Source organism: Mustela lutreola, chromosome 1 (genome assembly GCF_030435805.1).
Source record: "Mustela lutreola isolate mMusLut2 chromosome 1, mMusLut2.pri, whole genome shotgun sequence".
NCBI lineage: Eukaryota > Metazoa > Chordata > Mammalia > Carnivora > Mustelidae > Mustela > Mustela lutreola.
Window position 1 is genome coordinate 176,003,017 of NC_081290.1, and position 23,341 is coordinate 176,026,357.

General features: G+C 50.4%; 1 protein-coding gene and 1 pseudogene across 1 annotated transcript in view; both read right to left on the reverse strand.

Annotated features, from left to right (window-relative positions):
• TMEM123 (transmembrane protein 123) overlaps window positions 1-23,341 on the reverse strand; it is a 49,293-nt gene that overhangs the window by 11,872 nt on the left and 14,080 nt on the right. The window lies entirely within an intron of this gene.
• Window positions 10,974-18,303, reverse strand: LOC131834563 (ATP synthase mitochondrial F1 complex assembly factor 1-like; annotated as a pseudogene).

A 23,341-nucleotide genomic window follows, 5' to 3' on the forward strand; every position in this document is an offset into this window, starting at 1 on the left:
AGGGAACCGAAGTCCGGGATCAGACGTCTGCGCTGGTGAGTTCCATTCGTAACAACCATCTTCCTCCGGCTCTTTCAGAATCACACGGGAAGGGAACACTTGTAAACACATCTCACCAGGCCAGCGTTACCCTGATCAACAAAGCGGATCAGGATGTCATAAGCAAAGAATGTAACCCCCAACGTCCTTGATGAACATAAATGCAAACGTTCCCAACCAAGTAATAACAGACCATGTCCATCAATCTGCCTAAAGGATCCTCCGTCATAATCAAGTGGGATTTATACCAGGAAGGCAAAGATCGCTCAGCATCTAAGTCCATGTCCTCCACCACATGAACAAAATCAGAGTTAAGAATCTTATGATCACCCCAAAAATGCAGAAAATGCACCTGATAAAAGTCAACATCAATTCACAATAAAAACTCCCAACAAAGTAGCTATAGAGGGAATGTACGTCAGCATAACGGAGGCCGCAAAGGACAGACGCAGAGCAAACATCATCTCAATGGGGAAGAACCGAAAATTTTTCCTAGAGGCTCAGGAGCAAGACAGGGACACCCCCTCTTGCCACCTCCCTCCAACACAGCATTAGCAGGCCCAGCAAGAAAAATGAAAGGCAAATTGGAAAGGAAAAAGCAAAACTGTCCCCATCTGCAGATGATATGGTATTTACCTTCGGAAAGCCCTAAAGATCCCACCAAAGTAATGGACGGAATAAATGGATTCAGTTAAGTTGCAGAAAACAGACATCAGGATACAAAAGTGTGTTGTCCTTCTGAACACTCGTAAGGAGCCTGCAGAGTGCAGAGTCGAGAAACAACGGTATTCACAGCTGCACCAGGAAGACTGAGACACCAGGAGTGAACTGAAGCGAGAAGGTGAGTGAGTGACCTTTATACTGAGAACCATAAAACACTGACGAAGAAGGTGAGATGGAAAGCCAGGCCGTGCTCATGTACTGGAAAACTAATATTGCTAAAAATCCATGCTACCCAAAGCTTTCTGTAATTCCGCTCAATCCCAGTCAGCATTCCGGTGGCACGTCTCACAGACGGGAAAGCCTGAAATTTGAATGGAACCAGAAAACACCCTCGGGAGCCGAAGTGATCTTGACAAAAAGAGCAATGCTGGAAACATCGTGCTCCGTAATTTCAAGTTCTTTTACAAATCTGCACAAATCCAGGCAGCATGGCACTGGAGTAAAATCTGACACATAGATCAGGGTAACAGCACAGACTGCCCTGAAATAAACCCAGGGACATACGGCCCGTTAATTTATGATACAGGGTTCAAGGGCACACAGTGAGGAAAACCGTATCTTCCACAAATGGTGCTGGGCACGCTGAGCCGCTGTCTCCTACCGTATATAAAAATTCATTTGAGGTTGATTAACTTAAATGTTAAGACTCAAGTCATACAACACCTAGCACGAAATGCAGGCAATGAGCTCTGTGATGTTAGTCGCAGCTGTGGTTTTGATTTGACACCAAGAGCAAAGGAAATACCCCCCCCCCCGAAAATCAACAAATGCAACTACATTAAACCAAAAAACCTCCGCACAGCAAAGGAAGCGGTCAACAAACGAAAAGGCAGCCTAGTGAGTGGGAGAAGAGGTCTGCAAGCCGTGTAATAAGGGGTTCGTATTCAAAATACAGAAAGAAGTCATCGACTCAACAGCGAAGGAAAAGAAACGATCCAGCTAAGAACACAGGTGGGGGGTCTGAAAAGACATTCCCCACAGACACAGAGGCCAACAGACACACGAGAAATGCTTACCACCACCCATCATCAGGGGAACACGAATCAAAACCACGGCGAGATACACCTCACCCCTGTCAGAGTGGCAAAGACCACCACCACAAGAAACGACAGGTGCTGGCGAGGATGTGGAGAAAGGGGAGCCCTCGTGCACAAAATCTTTGAGATGCCTCAAGAGGTTAAATGTGGAACTATGGTACGATCCAGAAATTCCATTTCTAGTTATTTATCCTAAGATAACCAAACACCAACTTGACGCGCACCCACACTGCCATGCTGACGACCCCATCACTGACCGTGGCCACGGTGTGGAGGCGACGGGGTGCCCCTGGCTGATGATTGGATAGAGGCGATGTGTGCAGGCGATGTGTGCACGCGATGCAGCAGCCCTCCGCCATCGGAGGCCAGTCTTGCCATTTGTGACAACATGTGTGAATCCTGAGGGTGCTCTGCTACGTAAAATGAGTCCGAGAAAGACAAATGCTGCATGATTTCACTCCTATGTGAAATTTTAAAAATTAAGCTCACAGACGTGATGCACTAGTGGCTGCAAGATGCAGGGGTGGGGCTGGGGGGCAGAATGAATGAAGGGGTCAGACGGTACAAACTCCAGGTTGGGGGGGGGGCACACACGTGGGGCTGCGGTTAGGATTTCCATACTGCGTCTCTGAAAGGTGCGGGAGTCAATGCTGACGTTTCTCCGGCGATGAGAACTGTTCACTGTGAGTGGTGGCATGTGCTGACCAGAGTCGCTGTGGTCATTTCACTGAACAAACATCAAATCCCCACACTGTACAGCTGCCACACGGTCACCAATCACGCTTCAAAACACGGTGAGGACACTGTTCGCAAGCAGCAGTCTTTAAGATCCAAGTCCCCTAGCTGGAAAGGGTTTTAAAAGGACATTTCGTAAAAGGGTCAGCGCAGGAGGAAGCTCTATTTCATATGTGACAGGAGAAACATAAGCAAAATGAAAGACCCAATAGGGAGAAGCAATCCACGGGGCTGGAATTTTGGCAACTTGAGGGAAAAGAGTGAGCAGGATAAAAAAAAAAAAACATCAGGAAGATTTTAGAACATTAACACATTTGACTTAACAACACACGTTTCTATCCAACTAGAACTCATGTACTTTTCAAGAGCACATGGTACATATGAACCTGAACTGATGATTCAAGGATTGAAAGAGTATGAATTTTGGCCACTGTGAATTTAAGCTAAAATCAATATTAAAAAAAATACCCAGTTCTTAAAACATCAAAAAATAGATTCTTTTCAGTTACCCATAGATGAAATTTTGAAAATCACAATATAAATTTTACAACCTTTTGACACTGAGCCTGCCGTCTCACAGCGTGTGGGCTCCGGGGAAGCCATGCTTGGAGCAGAGGTCACCACTTAGATGCACACAGCAGGTAGGGGTCTAGGTTCACCCAGACTTTGGGGCTCAGACCGGCTGAGGGGACGCAGCTCCTACAGAGGCTTCCCTGGGAGGAAATGCAAGAACTGAAGGCTGCATGGCTGAAACGTGCTTCCCGAGGCCTCCCGGACCTAGGTGCTCTCATGTCCCTGGAGCAAGGGCCCGAGGCCACCCGGCTTCGACAGAACTCCACCGAGAAAAGCGGCTCAGGATGGTGCTTCCGGACACAAGTTTGAGTCTAAGATCGTGCATTCAGGCTTACGGCTTTTTCAGCTTTCCTATTCATTGTCTTTAATAATCAAAGTATAGGTCATGCTTAAAAAACGCTGATCATTTAGGCATTCCTACAGACTTTAAATCACCGACTGAGTCTGCGAACCTAGACTGACTTGCTGAACATTGCGCACCGTCCCGCGTGTCGGGCACCGAGATACAGTAGCTGGATCTCCGGCTGGATCCAGCAGACAGACAGACCCGTGATGAGAAATCGGCCGTTCACGGGGAGCCCTAAAACTGAAGGAACAAGATGCTACCCGGTTAAAGCTGAATGCAGTAAATTCACCAAGTATTTGAGTCTATAAGTTTTGCCTAATTATAAATATCCATGTCTACTGGTTGCCTGTTTTACAGAAGACAAGCGACACAGTACCGGTGGTAAGAAGAAAAACCAATCTAAGGGCATTTCCATCAACCATGGGACATCGGGTGTATTTTCTGTGATTCAGACCCAGCGTGGCTGACGTTGTACACCTCGGAGCACAGACGCAGGCAGAGCAGAACCAAGCCCCGGTGTGAAGGAAGGATGAGCACAGAGGAGGGACTTGCACACAAGTCTGGGGTCGGGAAGGGCGGAAGGAGGAGGTCATTCCTGGGGGAAGCTGGTCGCGAGCGCGCGCACGCAGGGGGCGCCACAGAGGGCCAAGTACTCACTGAAAGGTAACACGTGCCCGGTGCGCCCCAGACACGGCTGTGAACACCGGAACCCGGCCTCCCCAGTCCTCACGGGTGCTGGCTGGAGCGGGAGGGAGGCGCTGGGACCCGGAGCGCAACGCTGTGGATGGGAGAGGGGGCAGTACAGGTGGCCTGGGGCCGGCGTGCGGGAGGCTCTCCTCGCTTGAGGGAGGCCATGCGGGGAGAGGTGAGGGCCGGGGTGGCACGGGGATCAGGACACTATTTATCCAGGTGCTGGGGCAGCGGCCCGGAGGTCGTGCCTCTCTGTGGGGCCTGGAACTCCCGCCACCCTAGGGGCACGCCTGTGATCTGCTTCCCCGCTGGGTGCTGCATGTTCCAGGCTTGAACTCCCCGATCAGAGACCATGCAGACACGGCCCTACAACCCCTGGCTGGAGGCCTCGATGGGCCTCCCCTGCGCTGGGAATGAGGCCTTGCCAGCACACGGCCACTCAGCTGTGGGCGCACCGTCCACGGGGAGACAGCGGCCTCGGGAGCCAGTAGCGTTTGCTGAGGCCCTTGTCGCCGTCCGGAGAGAAGGTGTCCAGATCCCGACAGCGTGAGCAGTGGGGGAGACCGGAGCCAGGGAGTTCGTGGTTTTGCGCTGTCGGGCATAATTGTGTTAGAAAACATGGGTCCGGTCATCGTGCTTTCTCGCAGGGTAGTGCCTGCAGGCGTGAGGCTTCTGGAGTAACAGGACCCCCTCCCTGAGACGAGCTGATGCCAAGGGTACGGGTGGGTCTCGGAGATGGGGACATGCTGCACGGCTGTGCTCAGCACTCTGGGGGCAGCCTGGGTCCCCGGCGGGAGCAGTGGCCACCGCTGACAGCATGGGGACAAACAGCTCCCAACCCCGGACACACCAACCTCGTGGGATCACTCGGGTTTAAGCTGACTCCCCCGTGGCTGTGCACTGGGGCGGAACCATGCGACAGCGACAAGAGGACGCAGCAGCCTCAGAGCCCAGTTGTCCCCCAGCTGCAACCCAGGTGCGGTTGCGAGGCGAGGAGCGCAGAGGGGGCGGAGCCTGTGTTGGTCACAGGCTCCCGTGCGAGCGCCCACCTCCTCCCCGTCAGCTCCGTGCGACAATTGACGTGGCAGTCACGCACCTCCGACAGCTGCAAGGTCACCCCAGCCCAGGTCCCCACCGTCCGCCTGCCTGTGTGCGGCTCCCCACAGCTTCCCCGCTGGCCGGCACGTGGAACACGCTCCTTCTGTGCTGGACTCAGTGCCTCGCTGGGAAGGCCTGGGCGTCCGAGAGATGGGCACACAGTTGAGGTGCGACAGAGCCCGTGAACCGGGAGGCTCCACCGCTGAGAGAACGTACACGGTGGGCAGCGCAGCGGTCCAGAGACCAGCACCGTCTCGCAGCGACAACTGGAGCACCCCACAGGGTCAGGGCTGGGGGGTTCCCTGGGACACCCCGGCGGACACCCGTGTGCAGGACTGAGGCACAGAGCAGGCTGCAGACCCGTGCCCCACTGCACGCCCCCCCGGATGTTGCAGGTGTAGCCCAGGGTCCCCAGGGCCCCTTGGGGTGCCAGGCCAGTGCCACCTGCCGCTCTCGCCGACACCCCGCACTTGCCACGGGGACCTCAGTATGTGGCTAGGCCCAAGGACCCTTGGCTGTAGGTCAGCTGACCAGTAACCGGAATCCCGTGTCCGGTCCTCTCTGCCGGTCAGAGTGACGTGCTGGAATGCGGTCCCACAGGAGACAGAACTGCACGGTGTGACGGTCACAGGGAGGTCATCTTTGAACTGTGCCCACCACAGGGTTCGGGTCAAAGTGATGACGCCTTGTCAGTCTGGCCAAACGCCATTCCCCACCCCCAAATGGAGGAAGTCAACGGCGACCCCGTCCTGAATGGGTGGGGGGCCCCCTCAGAGGTCAGCACACAGACCTGGCCGCGCACACCGCCTCCCGCTGCGGGCAGAGGGAGCCCTGGACTCCACAGGGAGCAGAGGGCCTGGCTCAGGCGGAGGGGCTCATCGGAGAGAACAGAAGTCCCTGCTGCAGACCAGAGGCATCGGGATAAGGATGGGGGTCGCTTGCCGGCCTTTCCTGCTGAGCAGGAAAACCATCCGCTCAGCCGTCAGCGCCTCCCTCTGGATCAGGTAGAAAAGGGGCAGTTTCTCCCTTAAGCCCAGAAACTCTGACGCCAGAGCTACCCTTCCATGGATTTGCTCACTTTCTTTCGCCCCAGTGAAACGCTGAAACTAAGTTTCTTTCTGTAGTAACTTAGGAAATATTTACTTTGGAAGAGAATAGCCTTTATGTATTTACAGAAGTTTATATAGAAATAAATATATGAACAGGTATTGTATGTGTACTGTATGTAAATACGCAGGAAGACACTGGCTTATTAGCACCTGTGGCAGGACACTGTCCAGACACCCCCCCCCCCCCCCGTCCTGCCTGCACTCTGCCTGAGGGGACGGTGTCTGTCTGTCCCTGCACACCCCTCACTGCCCCTTCCTGCCCGCTCTCCGTCCTGAGGAGACCGTCAGGAGCGGCACTAGGCCCGCTGGCTCCGTGATTTCTGGGCTGGTCAGAAATCATCTGCTGATGCTCTCTACTGTCCCTTTACTTGTGGGGATGGCCCCAACCTGGACTGAGCTCTGAAACAGTCTGCCCCAGGTGGACGTGCGGGATCAGGCCTCAGCGAGCACTGATTCTGAGCCAGACGCTGTTCTGCACGTCCCATAAATGCCAGCAACTGTCCTAACCCCCCAGGAGGCAGATGGCACAGTCAGCCCCTTTTGCAGACGTCAGTGGAGGCACATAGGCCCAGTAACTGGAGCTCGAAGGAGCACGGGAAGCCAGGACAGGATCCTGGCCAGCCTGGAGGAAGCGTCCCGCCCTCAGTACCTGTGTCTGGCTGCGGCTGAGGCGAGTTGGTGCTCAGGGCCACGGACCGTCCCCGCCCTGTGCAGCCTTCCTCGGTAACGGAGAGCAGGTGCTCCAGAGCCTGAGACGGAGCGAGCAGCCTCAGAGTTGGCCCTCGTACTCAGCAAACCTCGGCTGGGCACATGCTGCACACACCGACAGCCGTGGGCGCTGCGGGAACACACCGGACGGCCAGGGCCGCCCCCGCCTGGTGTCGGCTCCTCGGCATGGCGGGGCCATGTGGGAAGGCAGGTCTCCGCAGCCCTGAAGGGCTGTGCGCTGCCGCTGTCACCTGGTGACAGAAGACGGACGCGGACCATGGAGCCTGAGCACGTGCGGCCCACAGCTGCCACGCGAGAAGGAGGCTGCAAACAAGCTCCGTGCGCCGCCCAAGGACGCACGCACGCATAGACGCGACCCGCTCAGACATCCGCAGAGGGACGAGTCCGGACATGTGCGGTCCACAAGCTGTCCACAGATCGTCCTAACTCGCCGGATGAAGGTGATAGGAAATATTCAATACGAACATTTTTTCTTGCAAGACCAAAAACTGTACTTTGCAGTGACTAAAAACACACCTATGTTCAGACGCTTGAAACGGCCTCAGGACTCACGAGGTGGTGGCTCGGCGGGAGCAGGGAGCAAACCCTGGCCGTCTGCCACGTGCAGTCCCGGTACGTGCAGTCCCATGGTCTGAGCAGCACCTCAGCAGCACCTTGTTGTCACCAAACAGATGCCGGGGGCTCTGGAGAAGAGCCCGGATGGGGTGTGTTCCCTGCCCGTGACAGAGGGCACAGACGCGAAGGCTGTGGGCAAGCCGCACGCGCCGGCAGGAGGCAGCGGGCCGTGGCACCCCAACGGGGGCCCTGTCCGCTGGGCTGTGCACCCCGCTCGCCGCCAGGGCCCCTCTCCGCTCCCTCACTATCCCACCACCAACCGTCTTCACAAACAGAAACACATATTTGCGCTCAATACCGAACAGTGAGGCTGAAGGAAGAGCACTGCAGATTTCAGGAGGGGGGTTTCGTTCTCCGCTGCCTCCATGTCATCTGGGGAGGCCAAGTTCCTGTCCAGCAGAGGTAGTGCCTTAGTCGGGAGTCCCCCTGGTTCTGGAGAGCACACGTCCCCTGGGACTGGCCACTCCTTTCCGGGTCTCTCATGAGCACGGGGCAGGGTTTTGAAAAGGTCAATAGCTCCGTTGTCTGGCTGCTGTGTTCCTGGCGCACAGGAGCCGCATGTAGTTCTACTCAGTGTGAAAAGAGAGAGTCTCATCAAGGAAAAGAGGGAGGCCAATGACTCTCAAGGGACGTCTGGGGTTGACACTCAGTGGCTGGGTGTCTACTTTCAGCTCAGGTCATGATCTCAGGGTCCTGGGATCGAGCCCTGCATCAGGCTCTGTGCTCAACGGGGATTCTGCCTTTCCCTCTGCTGCTCCCCCTGCTTGTGTTCCTGCTCTCATTATCTGTCAAATAAATAAATAAAATCTTAAAAAAAATACTCTCAAAGTTCACCCCTTAACTTACACTTGTATCGCTCCTTTTCCTTCGGTTCCCACAGTACACACTGATGGAGCATCGTCAGCGTGCCTGCGTGTTAGAGTGTGTCAGGAACTCATGGAGCGTGCATGGGAAGGTGGTGGCCCGAGGCGCTTCTGACTCCCCCTTCCCCCAGGGCAACCACTCAAGTAGTCAAGCACCAGACACCACGGACAGGGTCTCGAACACCAGGCAGAGGCAGCCCCCTGCCGAGACCATGGCAGACCCCACACGATGAGGGAGAGAAGTGCCCACAGGCCAAGGGCATCCCCACCCCCACCCCAGGCCAGCACAAGCTCCTGCAGGCAGGAAGGAGCCCAGCTGGATGTCCAGCTCCCCCACTCTGCAGGAGGCTTTATGGAAGCCCCCACTCAGGTGACGGCCAGCAGGGATCTTGGCAATCGGATTTGCTACCCGCAGCGCCCGATCAGATGGGCCAGCCTGTGGCTCCCCACTTCTCCAACGCCCATGGACGCCCGGCCTTGGGGACTTGGGGGCATGCAGCTCTGTCTTCTCTGGATCTCAAAGACCCTGGCTGGCCCGGCAGGGACATGGCTTCCCACCCCAGGGAACTGCTGGAACAGCCGGCATCACAGCAGCAGACCAGGGTGGCCGTCTGCAGGACAGAGCCCGCAGCTCGTTCCGCCAGCACGCTGTGCACACAGGCCTTCCAGCTCCGGCGCTGGCTAGGTGCCAGTCCAGGGACTAGCTGGCAGCCCCACCCCCACTGTCACAGCCCCCAGCAAGGCGACTGGCTGAGGATGCAGAACAGAGCCCGCAGGAGGGGCAGGGGCACAGCCCAGCAACGGCCTTGCTTCCAGGGATACCAGTGGAAAGCTCAGCACTGGTTTCTCCTGCCCGCAGAGCAGTCCCACAGGGCCCAGGGTCATGGCCCTCCAGGCACAGCACTGCCTGACTGGGCACAGGCGTCCTGCTGCCCCACAGGGCAGAGAATCTGACTTAGAGCCCCAGCGAGGAAGCCGGACCAGAATCCCGAGTGTCCAGGCAGCCCCAGAGCCCATCCTGCGGCCCTGCCGGTGCTGGGAGCCAACAGAGGTCCTGTCCGTCTGTCCATCTGTCCTCAACAGGGGCGCAGCCTGGGCAGCCACCGTACCCACAGCAGACCCTGACAGCAAGCCCACCTGCCCCAGGCAAGGTAACAGCTGACCATCCGCAAGCCGAGATGGCGCAGTCCAGAGCTGTCTGCCCACTGGGAAGGACCAGGCGAGGAGACTGCTTGCTTAAACGCGCAGAACCAACGTGACACAAATCTAGTGAGCGTGTCACCAGAGGAAGCAAATTAAAGCTTTCAGACTCCCCGAACCTGGGGACACAAATGGACATCCAGGTGCACGAGGCCTCAAGGAGCCCAAAAAGGTCAGACTTCATTAGGGCTACTAAGCTAAGACACACTTTTACCAAGTTTCTTTCAAAGGTTTCTTTAAAGCAACAAGGGAAAACAGAAATTAGATACAGGGAACGCCCACGGTATTATACGCGGGTTCTCAACAAAGTTCCGGGCCAGGAGGGAAGGGAATGATAAATTCAAAATATTAAGGGGAAAAAAAAAGCTGTCTGTCTCTGTTAAATAAACAAAATCTTTAAAGAAAAGAAAAAAGCTCTAAACCAAGAACTCTGCGCTTAGCAGAGCAGTCCTTCTGAAATGAAGGGGAGAGATTTCCAGAACAAACAGAAGCTCGAGGAGTTCGTCACTACAAAGTGCCACAGGGAGTCTCAGCAGGATTTAAGATGCCAGTTATCACAAAACATAAAAAGATCGCATGAAACTTGCTGCTGATGGTGTGGGTTTCTAGAATGGGACAAGATGTGCAGCCTGTGGTGGGCTGTGTGCGGCTGGTTTCTAGCTGTGGGACAGCAGTGCACGGTTCATCAGAGCTCTGCTCTACGAGTCCAGGGAAGATCTGTTACTTTCATTTTCATGTTACACCATGAAAAAATATGCAACCTAACATTAATAGCCTAAAATGTAGGGGAGCAGAAGTAAAATTGTCAAGTTTAGGAATTCTATCAAAGCTGTAATCAGTTTAAAACAGGATGTCCAATTGTAAGATATTTTATGTAAATCTCATAATCACAAGATAAAATCTATAATTACACAAAAGACAATGACGACAATAAAAAAAAGACAATGACGAAGAAGTCAAAGTGTACGGATGTCAAACAACAGCACAATACAAAAGCAGGATATGAAAAAAGTAACGACAGGTCGGCACAACTGCCAGAACTCAACGGGAAGGCGCAAGTGGAGCCCTACCTGCCAGTGATTGAGACTTTAACGCAAATGCATAAAATCCTGCAATCAGAAGACTCAGAACGCTGAGCAGATAAAAAACAAGGTCCGTGATGTGCTGCCTACCAGAGAGTCACGTCAGCCGTGGATGACACACACGCCGCGAGAGAAGTTATTTCCAGCCAACCGTATTCCCAAGGACCAGCGGTAGCTACACTTCCGTGAGATAAAGATACACTTTAACCGGAAAGCAGTAGAAACACACAAAGAGGGCCATTATGTAATGGTAAAGGAATCACTCCATCAAAACGATGTAACAATTGTAATTATTTACATACCAAACATTGGAGCACTTGAAAATATAAAGCAGAAACTACCAGGAAATAGGGGAAACAGCAGGCCCACAGCTGGGCATTCAGATTCCCTACCTCTCGCCAGGGGATCTCATCATACACTGGGCGGACCCCACCACACAAACAGAGCAGTCTGTCCATTGACAAAATGCACATTATTCTCAAAGCGTGTGCAACGTTCTCTAGCACAGACCGTATGTTAGCCCACAAAACAAGTCATACAGTAAATTCACGAAGACACATCCTACAAGCACCTACTCTTACCACAAAGCAATGAAACTACAAATAAGGAACAGGAGTAAAACTGGAAAATTCACTAATACACGAAATTAAACACTTGCCTGAACAACTAACAGATCAAAGAAGAAATTAAAGGGGAAGTAAATAAAAAATGGAACATATATAAAATCAACTTAGGGATGCAACAAAAGCAGTTCAAAGAGCAAGTTTTATACCTTGTCGACATTAAGAAACAAAGAAACAAAAATCTCAAATAGACAACCTAACTCTGTTCCTTAACAAATTAGTAAAACAAGAACAAACTGAACCCTAAATTGGCAGAATGAAGGAAATTAAGATTAGAGCAGAAATAAATGAAATACACAACATGAAAACAAGGACATTGGCAAAACCAAGAGCTGGTTCTTGGGAAAGATAAACTTGACAATCCTTTAGTCTAAACCAAGGAAATAGCACACCCACGTCAACATTATAAATTAATAAAAAAGACTGTAAAACGGATTCTATGGAAACCTGAAGAATCCTAAGAAGCTGCTCTCGACACTTGCATGCCCACGAACTGGGAAACACACGAGAAACGGAAAAATTCTAAGAACCTCCAAATGAACTAGAAAGACTGTATCAAGAAGTAATGGTAAATCCGAGCAGAACAAGTACTTTGAAAAAGACTCACTCAGTCATCAAATATGTCCCGACACAGAAACGTCCATGACCAGATGGCTGCATTGGTGAAATTTACATGTAAAGAATTTAACACCAATCCTTCTTAAACTACCCCACCCCCCGAAAAAATCAAAGTAAGGGGAACACTCCCAAACTCCTTTTCTAAGGACATCATTATGCTGATACCAAAGCCAGAAAGGACACTGTCAGAAAACTACAGACCGATATCCCTGATGAATATGAAGACAAAAATTCTCAGTAAAATGTCAGCAAACCAATTTTAGCAGCGATTAAAAAGACAATTCACCAGGATCAAGTAGGAATTATTCCAATGGTGCAAAGTTAGTTTAACACTGAGAAATCAATGTGATATACCATGTGATAAAATGTGATACCAATGTGATATACAATATGATAAAATTAAAATAGGATCTTTATAGATGTAGAAAGATCTTTTTTTCCCCCTCTCCTTACAAAATGTGTAGGTTTCTGTACACTGCACTGATTCACCCTCCCCAGATACACGGCTTCCAACAATGGCTCTGGATCGGCGCATGGGTGGTTCAGTGGTAGAATTCTCGCCTGCCGACAATGGCTCTGGGCACATGGAGATCTAGTCTGAGTCCCGAGGGCAGTATCTGGTCAGTGTAGAGTTCAAACAGGGTATCTGGGCTATACCTTTGGCCAGCCAAGGGGCACACAGGAAGAGTATGCAAGGCCCACCTCAAATCATGGCAGGTCTTCAAGCTTACTATCCTATCACGTGTTTATAAATACGAAGAACTAGTCATTTGGGAGCTGAGCGGTCAGAGGGACACCCAGCACTACTCTACTGTGTAAAGTCAAGCCACCATCCTGTGGATCCTTTAGGTCTCCCTGGTTAGGACCCCAAGCGCTTAGAAAGGAAGGCTTAAGTAGGCTGGGAGATGATTACCAGAATGTTTGGGCACCTTCATTCCTGAATATCAAGTAACGGGGCTCACCTCCACGGTCACTTCCTGCAGTAAGCACACAGGCCACCCGTCAGAGACTGCTCCTCACAGCTGCAAAGCTCCCAAAAGTTCCAGGGGCCGGGCGGGCTGCAGAAAACCACCCAGGGCTAAGCAGACTCCGTAAGCCCAGCCTCAGCGCTAAGTCCTGTGCTGGCTCCGGGCACATCGCAGTTCTTCAAGTCCGCTTCGCTCCAGCTCAGCAGGGACAGACATGTGCTTGAACTCACCTGGTCTGAAGTCAGAGGTCTCCACTGGCCCACAGGTCTCCTTGCAGTCGATGGCATGGGAGAGTGAATGTGGCTGGCAGTGCACTGTGCCTCAGCAACACTCAGAGAGGCGGGCTCCGTTTCTGCTGTCGTCAGCACTGCGCCTTTGTCCTTCAGTTCAGGGCAGAGATAGAAGACCAGCTGGATGGCAGCAGCCTCCCGGTGGGTCTGAGTATCTACCAGTGCAGTGGAGTTCAGTACCTGTCTGTTGTCCTACAAAGAACTAATAACCTTCCCTTCTTGGTAGCAGCGAACAGAGAAATGTTGGACAGGACTGAGCCTGGGTCCAGATCAAGTCAAACTTCTCTTTAGGAATAACTGCATAGACCGTATCTTTTGCTGCAAAATACTGCTGCGAAATCGGTCTCATTTCCTCTGTTTTGTCTTTCGCCATCTCAGTGTTAAGGATGGAACCGAGAGTCTTGTCCTCAGTGAATCCTCTACTCACAGGCTGTGTCCCCAGGGCGTCTGTCTTTGGTTCTACACATCTGATAAAGTCACCTTGCCTGGAGTGCCCCACTGGCTGCTTCAGAAACTCAATGTACTTTTCCAGTCGTGATTCAAAAGCGGCTGGGTCAGACCTGCACAGCTGTGGGATCTTGTCCAGGTAGGGGTCGTAGAAGGGGTTGGCCTTGAGCTCGGCCCCGACCCCACTGCCGCAAGCTCCCCGCCATAGGCCCGCCTGAGCCGTGGTGCACCGGGAACATGCGCAGCTGTGCGGGGGATACGAGCCCTAGGCCTAGGGCACGGGTGCACGTGGCGTCCAGCCCCCGGTACAGACCGACCACCTGCAACACAGCCGGGCCTGTGCCACCTGCCACCGCCACAGCAGCCACGGCCGCCCCTGGCTCCTCCTCCTCCAGCACGTCCTAGATGTAGAAATATCTTTTGACAAAAATGATAAATGGGCACCCATTTACAACAAAAACTCAACAGAGATGTAAAGGGAACATAATCAACAAAAGAAAGATCACGTAAGACAAACACACAGCTTACGTCACATTCAACCATGAAAAGCTGGATGGCTCTTCTCTAAGATCAGGAACAAGAGGAGGGACCCACTCTCACCACTGCTACTCGACATGGTATTAAAAGTGCTTGTCAGGAATCAGGTAAGAAACGGAAGTAAAAGCATCAGATTTGGAAAAGAGTCTAAGTATAACTGTTTTGCTGGTGCCATGATTTTAAATATAGAAAATCTGAAGTATATTATGCATGAAATTTATAGATCTAATCCACACATTAGTAAAGCTGCAGAATAAAGTTAATGTCCAAAATGTAGTAAAACTTCTGTATGCTGAAGAATTATCTAAAATATAAAGAACACGGTCCCATTTATAATAGCATCAAAAATAATGCAATACTTAGGAACAAATTTAATCAAAGAATGTAAGTACCTTACACTGACTCCAAGACACTGAAGAAACAAGCTGAGGACACAAGCAGTCAGCCAGTGTCGAGTTTATGGGCTGGAGGAGGGTTTTGAAGATGTCAGTGGCCCTGAGCCATCTATGGCTTCAGATTCAGCCAGGTCAAGAGGCCAGTGGCATTTGGTTAATGACATAGAAAAGCCTGCAGTGACACTGATACAGACACACAGAGGACCCCAGCGGGCCAGAGCGATGCTGAGAAAGAGAAGAAGGGAGGCTGCCCACTTCCACGTTCTGAGCCTTATTATAACACTAGAGGTAACCAAGGGTAGGAACTGGCACAAAAACAGACACATACACCAACGGAACAGCATCGAGGGCCAGACGCAGACCGATGTGCACAGTCAGCTGGTACCTGACATGAGAGAAAAGACGGCCCTTCAAGAAAGGGCCTGGGAAAATGACAGTCAATCACATGTTAAAACCCAAACTTAGGGGCGCCTGGGTAGCTCAGTGGGTTAAAGCCTCTGCCTTCAGCTCAGGTCATGATTTCAGGGTCCTGGGATTGAGCCCCACATCCGGCTCTCTGCTCAGCGGGGAGTCTGCTTTCCCCCATCTCTCTGCCTGGCTCTCTGCCTACTTGTGATCTCTGTCAAATAAATAAATAAAATCTTAAAAAAAATTTAAAAATAGGCTGAACTTAGACCCTGACCTGGACATGCTTACACAATTCATGTGGACTGGATCAAAGGCTTAAACGCAACACCAGAAACCTGAAGACTCCTAGAAAGAAACGGGAGGCGGGTAGGAGAGGGCTCCTTGACATCGGTCTGGGAAAGGATTCTTAGGATAGGACATCCAATGCATGAACAAAAAAATAAAAACCAGAACTCCATCAAACTAAAAACCTGCACAACAAAGTAAACAATCAAAAGAATGAAAAACAACAACAACAACAAAACAAACCACTTATATAATGGGAAAGAAATGTCTGCAAACCAAATATGTAATAAGGGCTTAGTATTTAAAAATAAAGAATACATAGGGACTCCGATCAAGACGGCAGACCAGGGCTGCTGAGCTCACCACTGCCCACAGACAGACTACGGCCGCAGCTAGATACGGAGCGACTCTCTCAGAACAACCCAAAGAGAAGCAGAACAGTTCACAGCCAAAGACTGTGGAAAACAAAATAAAATTTAAAAAATTAAATTAAACCTAGAAAGTTAAATGGGGGCAGAGCCACAGTCTGGTGGGAATCCACAGCCCACAAACAGTAGGGAAATCACAGACGCAGGGGTCCTCCTGAGGACAAGGGTTAAAGCCCGGCACAGGGCATCCCCGGCCCTGGGGACCTGCATCTGGAGGCGGCAGCCCTGCTGAGTCTGGCTCTGCAGGACGGGGGGCTTTTCTCCGGGAGAACAGGAGGGTCCCTCCGAAGGGGCCTTCTGTGCTGGGAGACTGGGCACAGAAGCAATGGTCTGAGAAGCCCTGGGCCATATGCGAAGGAGCTCTGCAGACTGATTTTCTCGTGTGTAACGGAGAAGCAGACATCTTTAGGGAAGTTTTTCTGGGAACAAAATGGCTACAGACGACATCTGCTTGCCCTCCTTCTGCCTGGCTGGCCACACACTGGGGGGTGCCGATGTCGACCCTCGCCAACCACCCTGTGAGCGCTGCCTCTGCAACCCCACTCTCCCCCGGGGACCTCACCCCAGCTTCCCACCAGGCAGGAACCCCTGCAAGCTGGCCCCACACCACCACACTTGGCGGCAACCCTGGCTGGGACAGGTGCCCTGCCATCTCCAGTGAGTGGCCTCAGACAGGACCAGCGCCCCACCAGAGTGCCCCCCAGCTGCCATATACCGCAGGACGCCTCAGGGCCAGCCACACTCCTAGGCAGCTCCCGCCTGGGGGTGGAGGGGCCCTGCCAACCAGTTCATGGGCACAGTCCCTGCCGGCCACAACACGGCCAGCGCGTGAAGCCCACACACGGCACACCCCCGAGTGCCTGATTTAACAGCCTGAAACACTGTGTTTCTGGGCCTCGAAGGGCGCCTTCCACGTAAGGCTGCTCCCTCAAGGTCAGGAGCCGTACTAATCCACCTGCCACACACGATAAACACAAAGTCAGACAAAGTCAGGACAGACAGGAATGTGTTCTAAGCAAAAGAACAAAACAAACCTCAGGAAAAATAACTAAATGAAACAGACAAGCCGTCTACCTGAGAGAGCTCCGAGTGAGAGTCTGGTGATCCTCAATCACCAGAATCAGAAGAATGGATGAGCACATGGAGAACCTTGTCAAGAGACAAAGAAACAGAAACGATAAGAACACTCAGAGCCCAGAGCTCTAATACCCGAAATGAAAAAAAAACAGAAGCAACCGGCGGCAAAGCAGAGGGCGCAGCGACCTGGAGCACAGGTTGCTGGAAATCAGCCCAGATCCACAGCAAAAGGGGTTTTACAGACGAGGATACTTGAAGGGACTTCAGGTGACTTCTGGCACAGCATCAAGCACACTGACGTTGGCATTATAGGGTCCCAGAAGGAGAAGAGGGAAAAGAGCAGAAAAGGTATTTGAAGAAATAATAACATTTTCTGTCCTGGGGAAGGAAACAGACATCCAGGCCAGGAAGCAAAGAAAGTCCCAAACAAGATAAACCCAAGAGTCCACACCAAGACACAAAATTAAAATGTCAAGAGACAAAGATTAAAGAGAGAAACCTTCACAGTAGCAGGAGTAAAGGCACTAGTCACACGACAGGGATTACTCCAAAGACCATCTGGTGATTTTTCAGCAAAAACTTTTCAGAACAAAAGTGAGAGGAATATATTCAAGGTGGTTTAAGAAAAAATACCTACAGCCTAGAACACAGCACAGCACAGAACCAGCAAGATCCTCATTCAGAACTGAATGAGAGATGATGAGTTTCCCATAGGAAGAAAACCTTCTTTAAAGGAGTTCATGACCTGGCGCCTGGGTGGCTCAGTGGGTTAGGCCGCTTCCTTCGGCTCAGGTCATGATCTCGGGGTCCTGGGATCGAGTCCCACATCGGGCTCTCTGCTCAGCGGGGGGCCTGCTTCCCTTCCTCTCTCTCTGCCTGCCTCTTTGCCTACTTGTGATCTCTCTCTGTCAAATAAATAAATAAAATCTTTTAAAAAAAAATAAATAAAGGAGTTCATGACCACTAAACCAATCTTACAAGAAATGTTGAAGCGACTTTCTAAAGCAGAAATGGAAAGGCCATGACTAGAGAAAAATTAAGAACAGAAACCTCACTGGCAAAAGCACACATCTAATGAAGGTAGTGAATCAACTGTTTATAAAGTCAGCAGGAATGTTAAAGAAAAGGAGTAAAAATAAAACTACAGTGGTTAGAAGGCACACAAGACCAAACATGTAGAATATTTCAAGTACATAAAATGTGGAGGGGGAGGGGCGCCTGGGTGGCTCAGTGGGTTAAAGCCTCTGCCTTCGGCTCAGGTCATGATCCCAGGGTCCTGGGATGGAGCCCCACATCCGGCTCTCTGCTCAGTGGGGAGCCTGCTTCCTCCTCTCTCTGCCTACTTGTGATCTCCGTCAAATAAATAAAATCTTAAAAAAAGAAAGAAAGAAAGAAAGAAAGAAGGTAGAAATTCCTTCCTGATCCCTGGGGTGGAAGCTGGATGCCATGTTAGCAGGTATGAAAATATGAATCTCATTGGACATCTGCGTCTGAGCTCTTGGCTGACTGCGTATGTTGTCAATGAGCACGGATTTCTTTTTTTTTTTTTTTAAGATTTTATTTTTAAGTAATCTTTACCCCAACATGGGGCTTGAACTTAACAACCCCGCATTTAAAAGTCTTATGCTCTACCAAGGGAGACTGCCAGGTGCTCCCTCACTGATACTTTTAAAGGAAGCTGTTTTTCTGAACACAAGGTCTCAACAGTGGGCTTAAAAGTAATGCAACATGGCCTCTGGGCCTGTACTGCCCTCTTCCAGAAATTCGCCGAGATGACCACCACAAAGGGAAAGAGGAGAGGCTGCTTAGAAAACAGTGTGACTTTCCTTTAGCCGTGCACATGGGAATCTTCAGGACCAGGGATACTGTGGACATGGAAGGAACGGGCACTGTTCAAAAAGGAGCGCCCCGCAAGTGTTGCCACACGAAACCGGCAGAGTCTACAGGGATAGAGCATGCTAGCAATGCCACCGTGAGCGGAAGTTAAGGGTATGATTCTTGCCGAGGGAACCCAGGTAGGTATTGAGGGGAGACAGCTTCCTGGAGCACGTGAAGGGAACTGGTCAGGAAAAAGGAGGCCAAAGAGCAAGATGTCTGGGTTCAGCAGAAATGCCAGCCTGCCACCACCTGAGAAGCACGCGCTGTGCAGGAACCGCTGGGAAGGAGCTGGAGCTGCTGGAGCCCATTCCCTGCGAATGAGGGCATGACGGGCGTTTGTGAAACAAGTCCTGGCCTATTAAGAAATTTCAGAACTCAAAAATGAAAGGGGCGCCTGTGTGGCTCAGTCAGTTCAATGTCTGCCTTCGGCTCAGGTCAGGATCTCAGGGTCCTGGGATCGAGCCCCATGTCGGGCTCCCTGCTGGGTGGGAAGCCCGCTTCTCCCTTCCCTGCTCTTGTTTTCTCTCTCCCTCTCCCCCCTCCCCAATAAGTAAATAAGATCTTGTAAATAAATAAATAAAAAGCATTACATTTCTATTTCCTGTCCACATTTCTTTTTTAAAGATTTTTTTATTTGACAGAGATCACAAGTAGGAAGAGAGGCAGGCAGAGAGAGAGGGGGAAGCAGGCTCCCCGCTGAGCAGAGAGCCCGATGCGGGACTCGATCCCAGGACCCTGAGATCATGACCTGAGCCGAAGGCAGAGGCTTTAACCCACTGAGCCACCCAGGTGCCCCAAGAATTTCTACTTTCAAGCCTTGTTGTTTAAGACAGACATTTCACCAGACTGTGGCTGCCAGAGACTGGTTTCGTTGATGGAACTGGGCAAAGTAAATTGAAAACCTTCTGAAAGGATTACCTATTCTAGATGCCCATAAGAAGATCGTGACTCATGGGAGGTGTCAAAACTTCAGCATTAAAAGGGTTTCAGAGCAGAGGATTCCCACCCTCTGGGGAGACTCGTAGGGGTCAGGATCTGGGGGCAGGAGGCCGCTGCAGATGGGGTGGACAGAGCGAGGGCGCTCGAGTCAGAAGCGAGGTCTGGACGCGGGGCAAACTCTGGACAGAGGAGGGGCTGCCTCTTAGCAAAGGCAGTGGTTTCCTGACATGGAACCGACTCGTGGTGACGATGCCGTGAAGACTGTTGAATGACAACAAAGTGTTACAGAATGTGACCTTCAGAATAAGTCAGAGTATCACATAAACTTGGTTGACAAAGCAACAGAAAGTTTTGGGAGGACTGACTCCACTTTTAAGAAGTATACTGTGTGTTAAAAGCTATCTAAGAGCACTGAACAATAACACAGAAATTGTTCATGGAAAAAAAGTCAAACAATGTAGCAAAACTTCTTATTTTAATAAATGCATATCCAGGGGCGCCTGGGTGGCTCAGTGGGTTAAAGCCTCTGCCTTCGGCTCAGGTCATGATCTCAGGGTCCTGGGATCGAGTCCCGCGTCGGGCTCTCTGCTTGGCAGGGAGCCTGCTTCCTCCTCTCTCTCTTTCTCTTTCTCTGCCTGCCTCTCTGCCTATTTGTGATCTCGCTCTGTCAAATAAATAAGTAAAATCTTTAAAAATAAATAAATAAATCCATAGCCACCCCAGCATTCAGCAGCCCACACCCCGATCCAGCGGCGCCCTCAGCACTGCAGGGGGACCCCTGCCCGCAGGGAGCTCAGGACCCACGGCCAGCTCAGATGATAGTATTTTTTACCCAATAAGCCTTTTAAAATTCAGATACATAGTGTATTTTTTTAAAAGACATAATGCTATGATACATATTAATAGACTATAGTGTAAACATAACTTTGAAATGCACTGGGAAGCCAAAAAATTAATTTAACTTGCTTTTTGTGGTGGTCTGGAACTTTGAAACCGCTGTATCTTCAAGTTGTGTTTATTCACAAAAACTAAAGAAAATGAAATACAAACACTGAAGAAAGTCATGAGATCACAAGGGAGGAGCAAGAGAAGCAAGGAACAGAGAACTACAGGAATCAGGAAGCTGTCAAGCAAACGGCACTAAGTGCACCCACATCGGCGGTTCCGTCCCGTGGGAATGCACTACAGGCTCTAGTCCAAAGACAGGGCGACCAGAGGGATGAGGAGAGACCCACCCACTTCAGACTTCACCACACACACACACACACACACACACACTCTGAAGTGTGGGGATGGAAAAAATCCTATTCCCTGTACATGGAAATAAAAAGCAAACTCAGGAAGCAATATGCACATCACACAAAACAGACTTTGAAAGAAAAATAACAAAAGAAAGATGCTACATGATGACGAAGGCATCAGTTTCACAAGGGGGTGGAACAGTTTTGCCCCCTTTAGGAGCTCCCAAATAAAGGAGAAATCGGTGACAACAGCAGGGCACTTCAATCCTCCCCCCCAAGCCCCCGCCATCAATCATCCAGACAGACCCTCAGCAAGGAAACAGGCGCTGTGAGGGTGCGGAGCTGAACGTGGAACAGATGTGGAACCCGCCAGCCATGCACAACAGAGCGCCCGCAGGACACTGTGCAGACCAGAGCACCTGGGGGCCACACAACAAGTCTCGCTGGGTTTAAGACAAATCCCTTCGAGCACTGTTTCCAAACCAAGACTATGAAACCAGGAGTCAGTTACAAGAAAAACACTGGAAATTACATAGGTAGAGGTTCAGCGACACGTTGCTACAAGTGCGTCATGGAAGAAATCCAAGATGCCATCAAAAGACACCTTAAGACCAATGGAAAGGAAAACATCCCCAAAACTGTGGCAGAGCCAAAGCTGTTCTGAGGGAAGCTTACAGTGAGACGGGCCGACCTCAAGATGCAAGAGAAATTTCAAATCAGCACGGTTACCTAAAGAAGCTGAAAAACAAAATAGACCTATAAAAAAAAAAAATCATCGAAACCAAAAGCAATTCTTTAAAAACCTAAATAAATTTGGAAAAGCTTTAGCCAGATTACCAAGGAAAAGGGAGAAGTCAAAATCAGAACATCAGGACAAGTGACAATGGACAGCATGAAAACACAAGGAGTAACAGGAGACCGCTCTGAATAATTATACCGATAAACTGGACAACCCAGACGAAATGGATGAATGCCCAGAAACGTACGATCTTCCAAGAGGGAGCCAAGAAAAAATGGAAAATTTGAACACACTAATTACTAGACAAGCAGCTGAACTGGCAACAAAAAACTCCCAACACACCAGTCCAGGACCAGATGGAGTCACGGGGGGTTCTGCACACCTGTGAAGAGGAGGTAACACCCACCGCACTCCACTACTCCAAAAAAAACTGAAAAGGAAGGAACATTTGTAAATTCAGGCCATGAGGCCAGCACTACCCTGAAACCCAAACCAGAGACAGGGATAAACAAGAGAACTCCAGGCTAGGGTCTCCGACGGACACAGGTCCAGGAACCCTCAACAACATGTCAGCAAACAGCATGCACGATACAGGACAAGGGTCATTTGTCCCAGTGAAGTAGGACTTATTCCAGGAACGCACAGATGTCCATCTACACGTCAATGTGACACATACAGTAACAAAACACGGGCTGAAAATGTCCTCTCAACAGATGCAGGAGAAGCACTGAACAAAAACCAGCATCCACTCAAGATCAAAGCGCTCAACAAAGCAGTATCGGGGGGCACACGTCAGCCCAATACTGGCTGCACAAGAGCGAGCCACAGAGAATGCTGTGCTGAAAGGTCAAAAGCAGAAAGCTTTTTCTTTGAGATCTGGAACAAGGTAAAGACGTCCCTTCGCAGGGCTTGTAGTCCTAGCCATAGCCATGAGGCAAGAAAGAGAATGCATCCAAAGCGGAAGGAAGAAGTCAGCCTCTCGCTGTGTGCAGATGACACGCCACTGTAGATAGAGAATCCTAAAGAATCTACCCAAGAACTAGTAAAATAAATGAACTTAACAGAGTTACAGGATACAAAATTTATATTTCTGAATTGGTTGCATTTCTACACAGTAGTTGTAAAACAAATTAGATAAAACAATCCTATTTATGTTAAAAGAATAAACTATCACTTAAACCAAGTCATAGTACTCGGAAAACACCCCAACGCTGACGAAAGAAACTGAAGATGAGACAAGCAAAAGGAAAAACCCACCACACTCATGGGACAGGAGTTTATATAGGCTAACCTCACAGTAAAGCACTTTGCTTTGCTTCACAGATAATGAGTTTGTTTTTTTCCCCACAAAGTGAGAGTTGTGACAATACTACTTCATCAAGCAATTCCACTGGTGCCATTTTTCACCAGCATTTGCCCACTTCGTGCCTGTCACATTTTGGTTATTCTCACAATAGTTACAATATTCTCGTTTTATTTGTATGGTGATCTGCGATCAATGATAAAAACTCCCAGAAAACTCATACTGTTTACCACTATTCTGGGTAATATTTTAAAATTAAGGCATGTACATTTTTTAAAAAAGATTATTTATTTGTTTATTTGACAGAGAGAGATCACAAGTAGGCA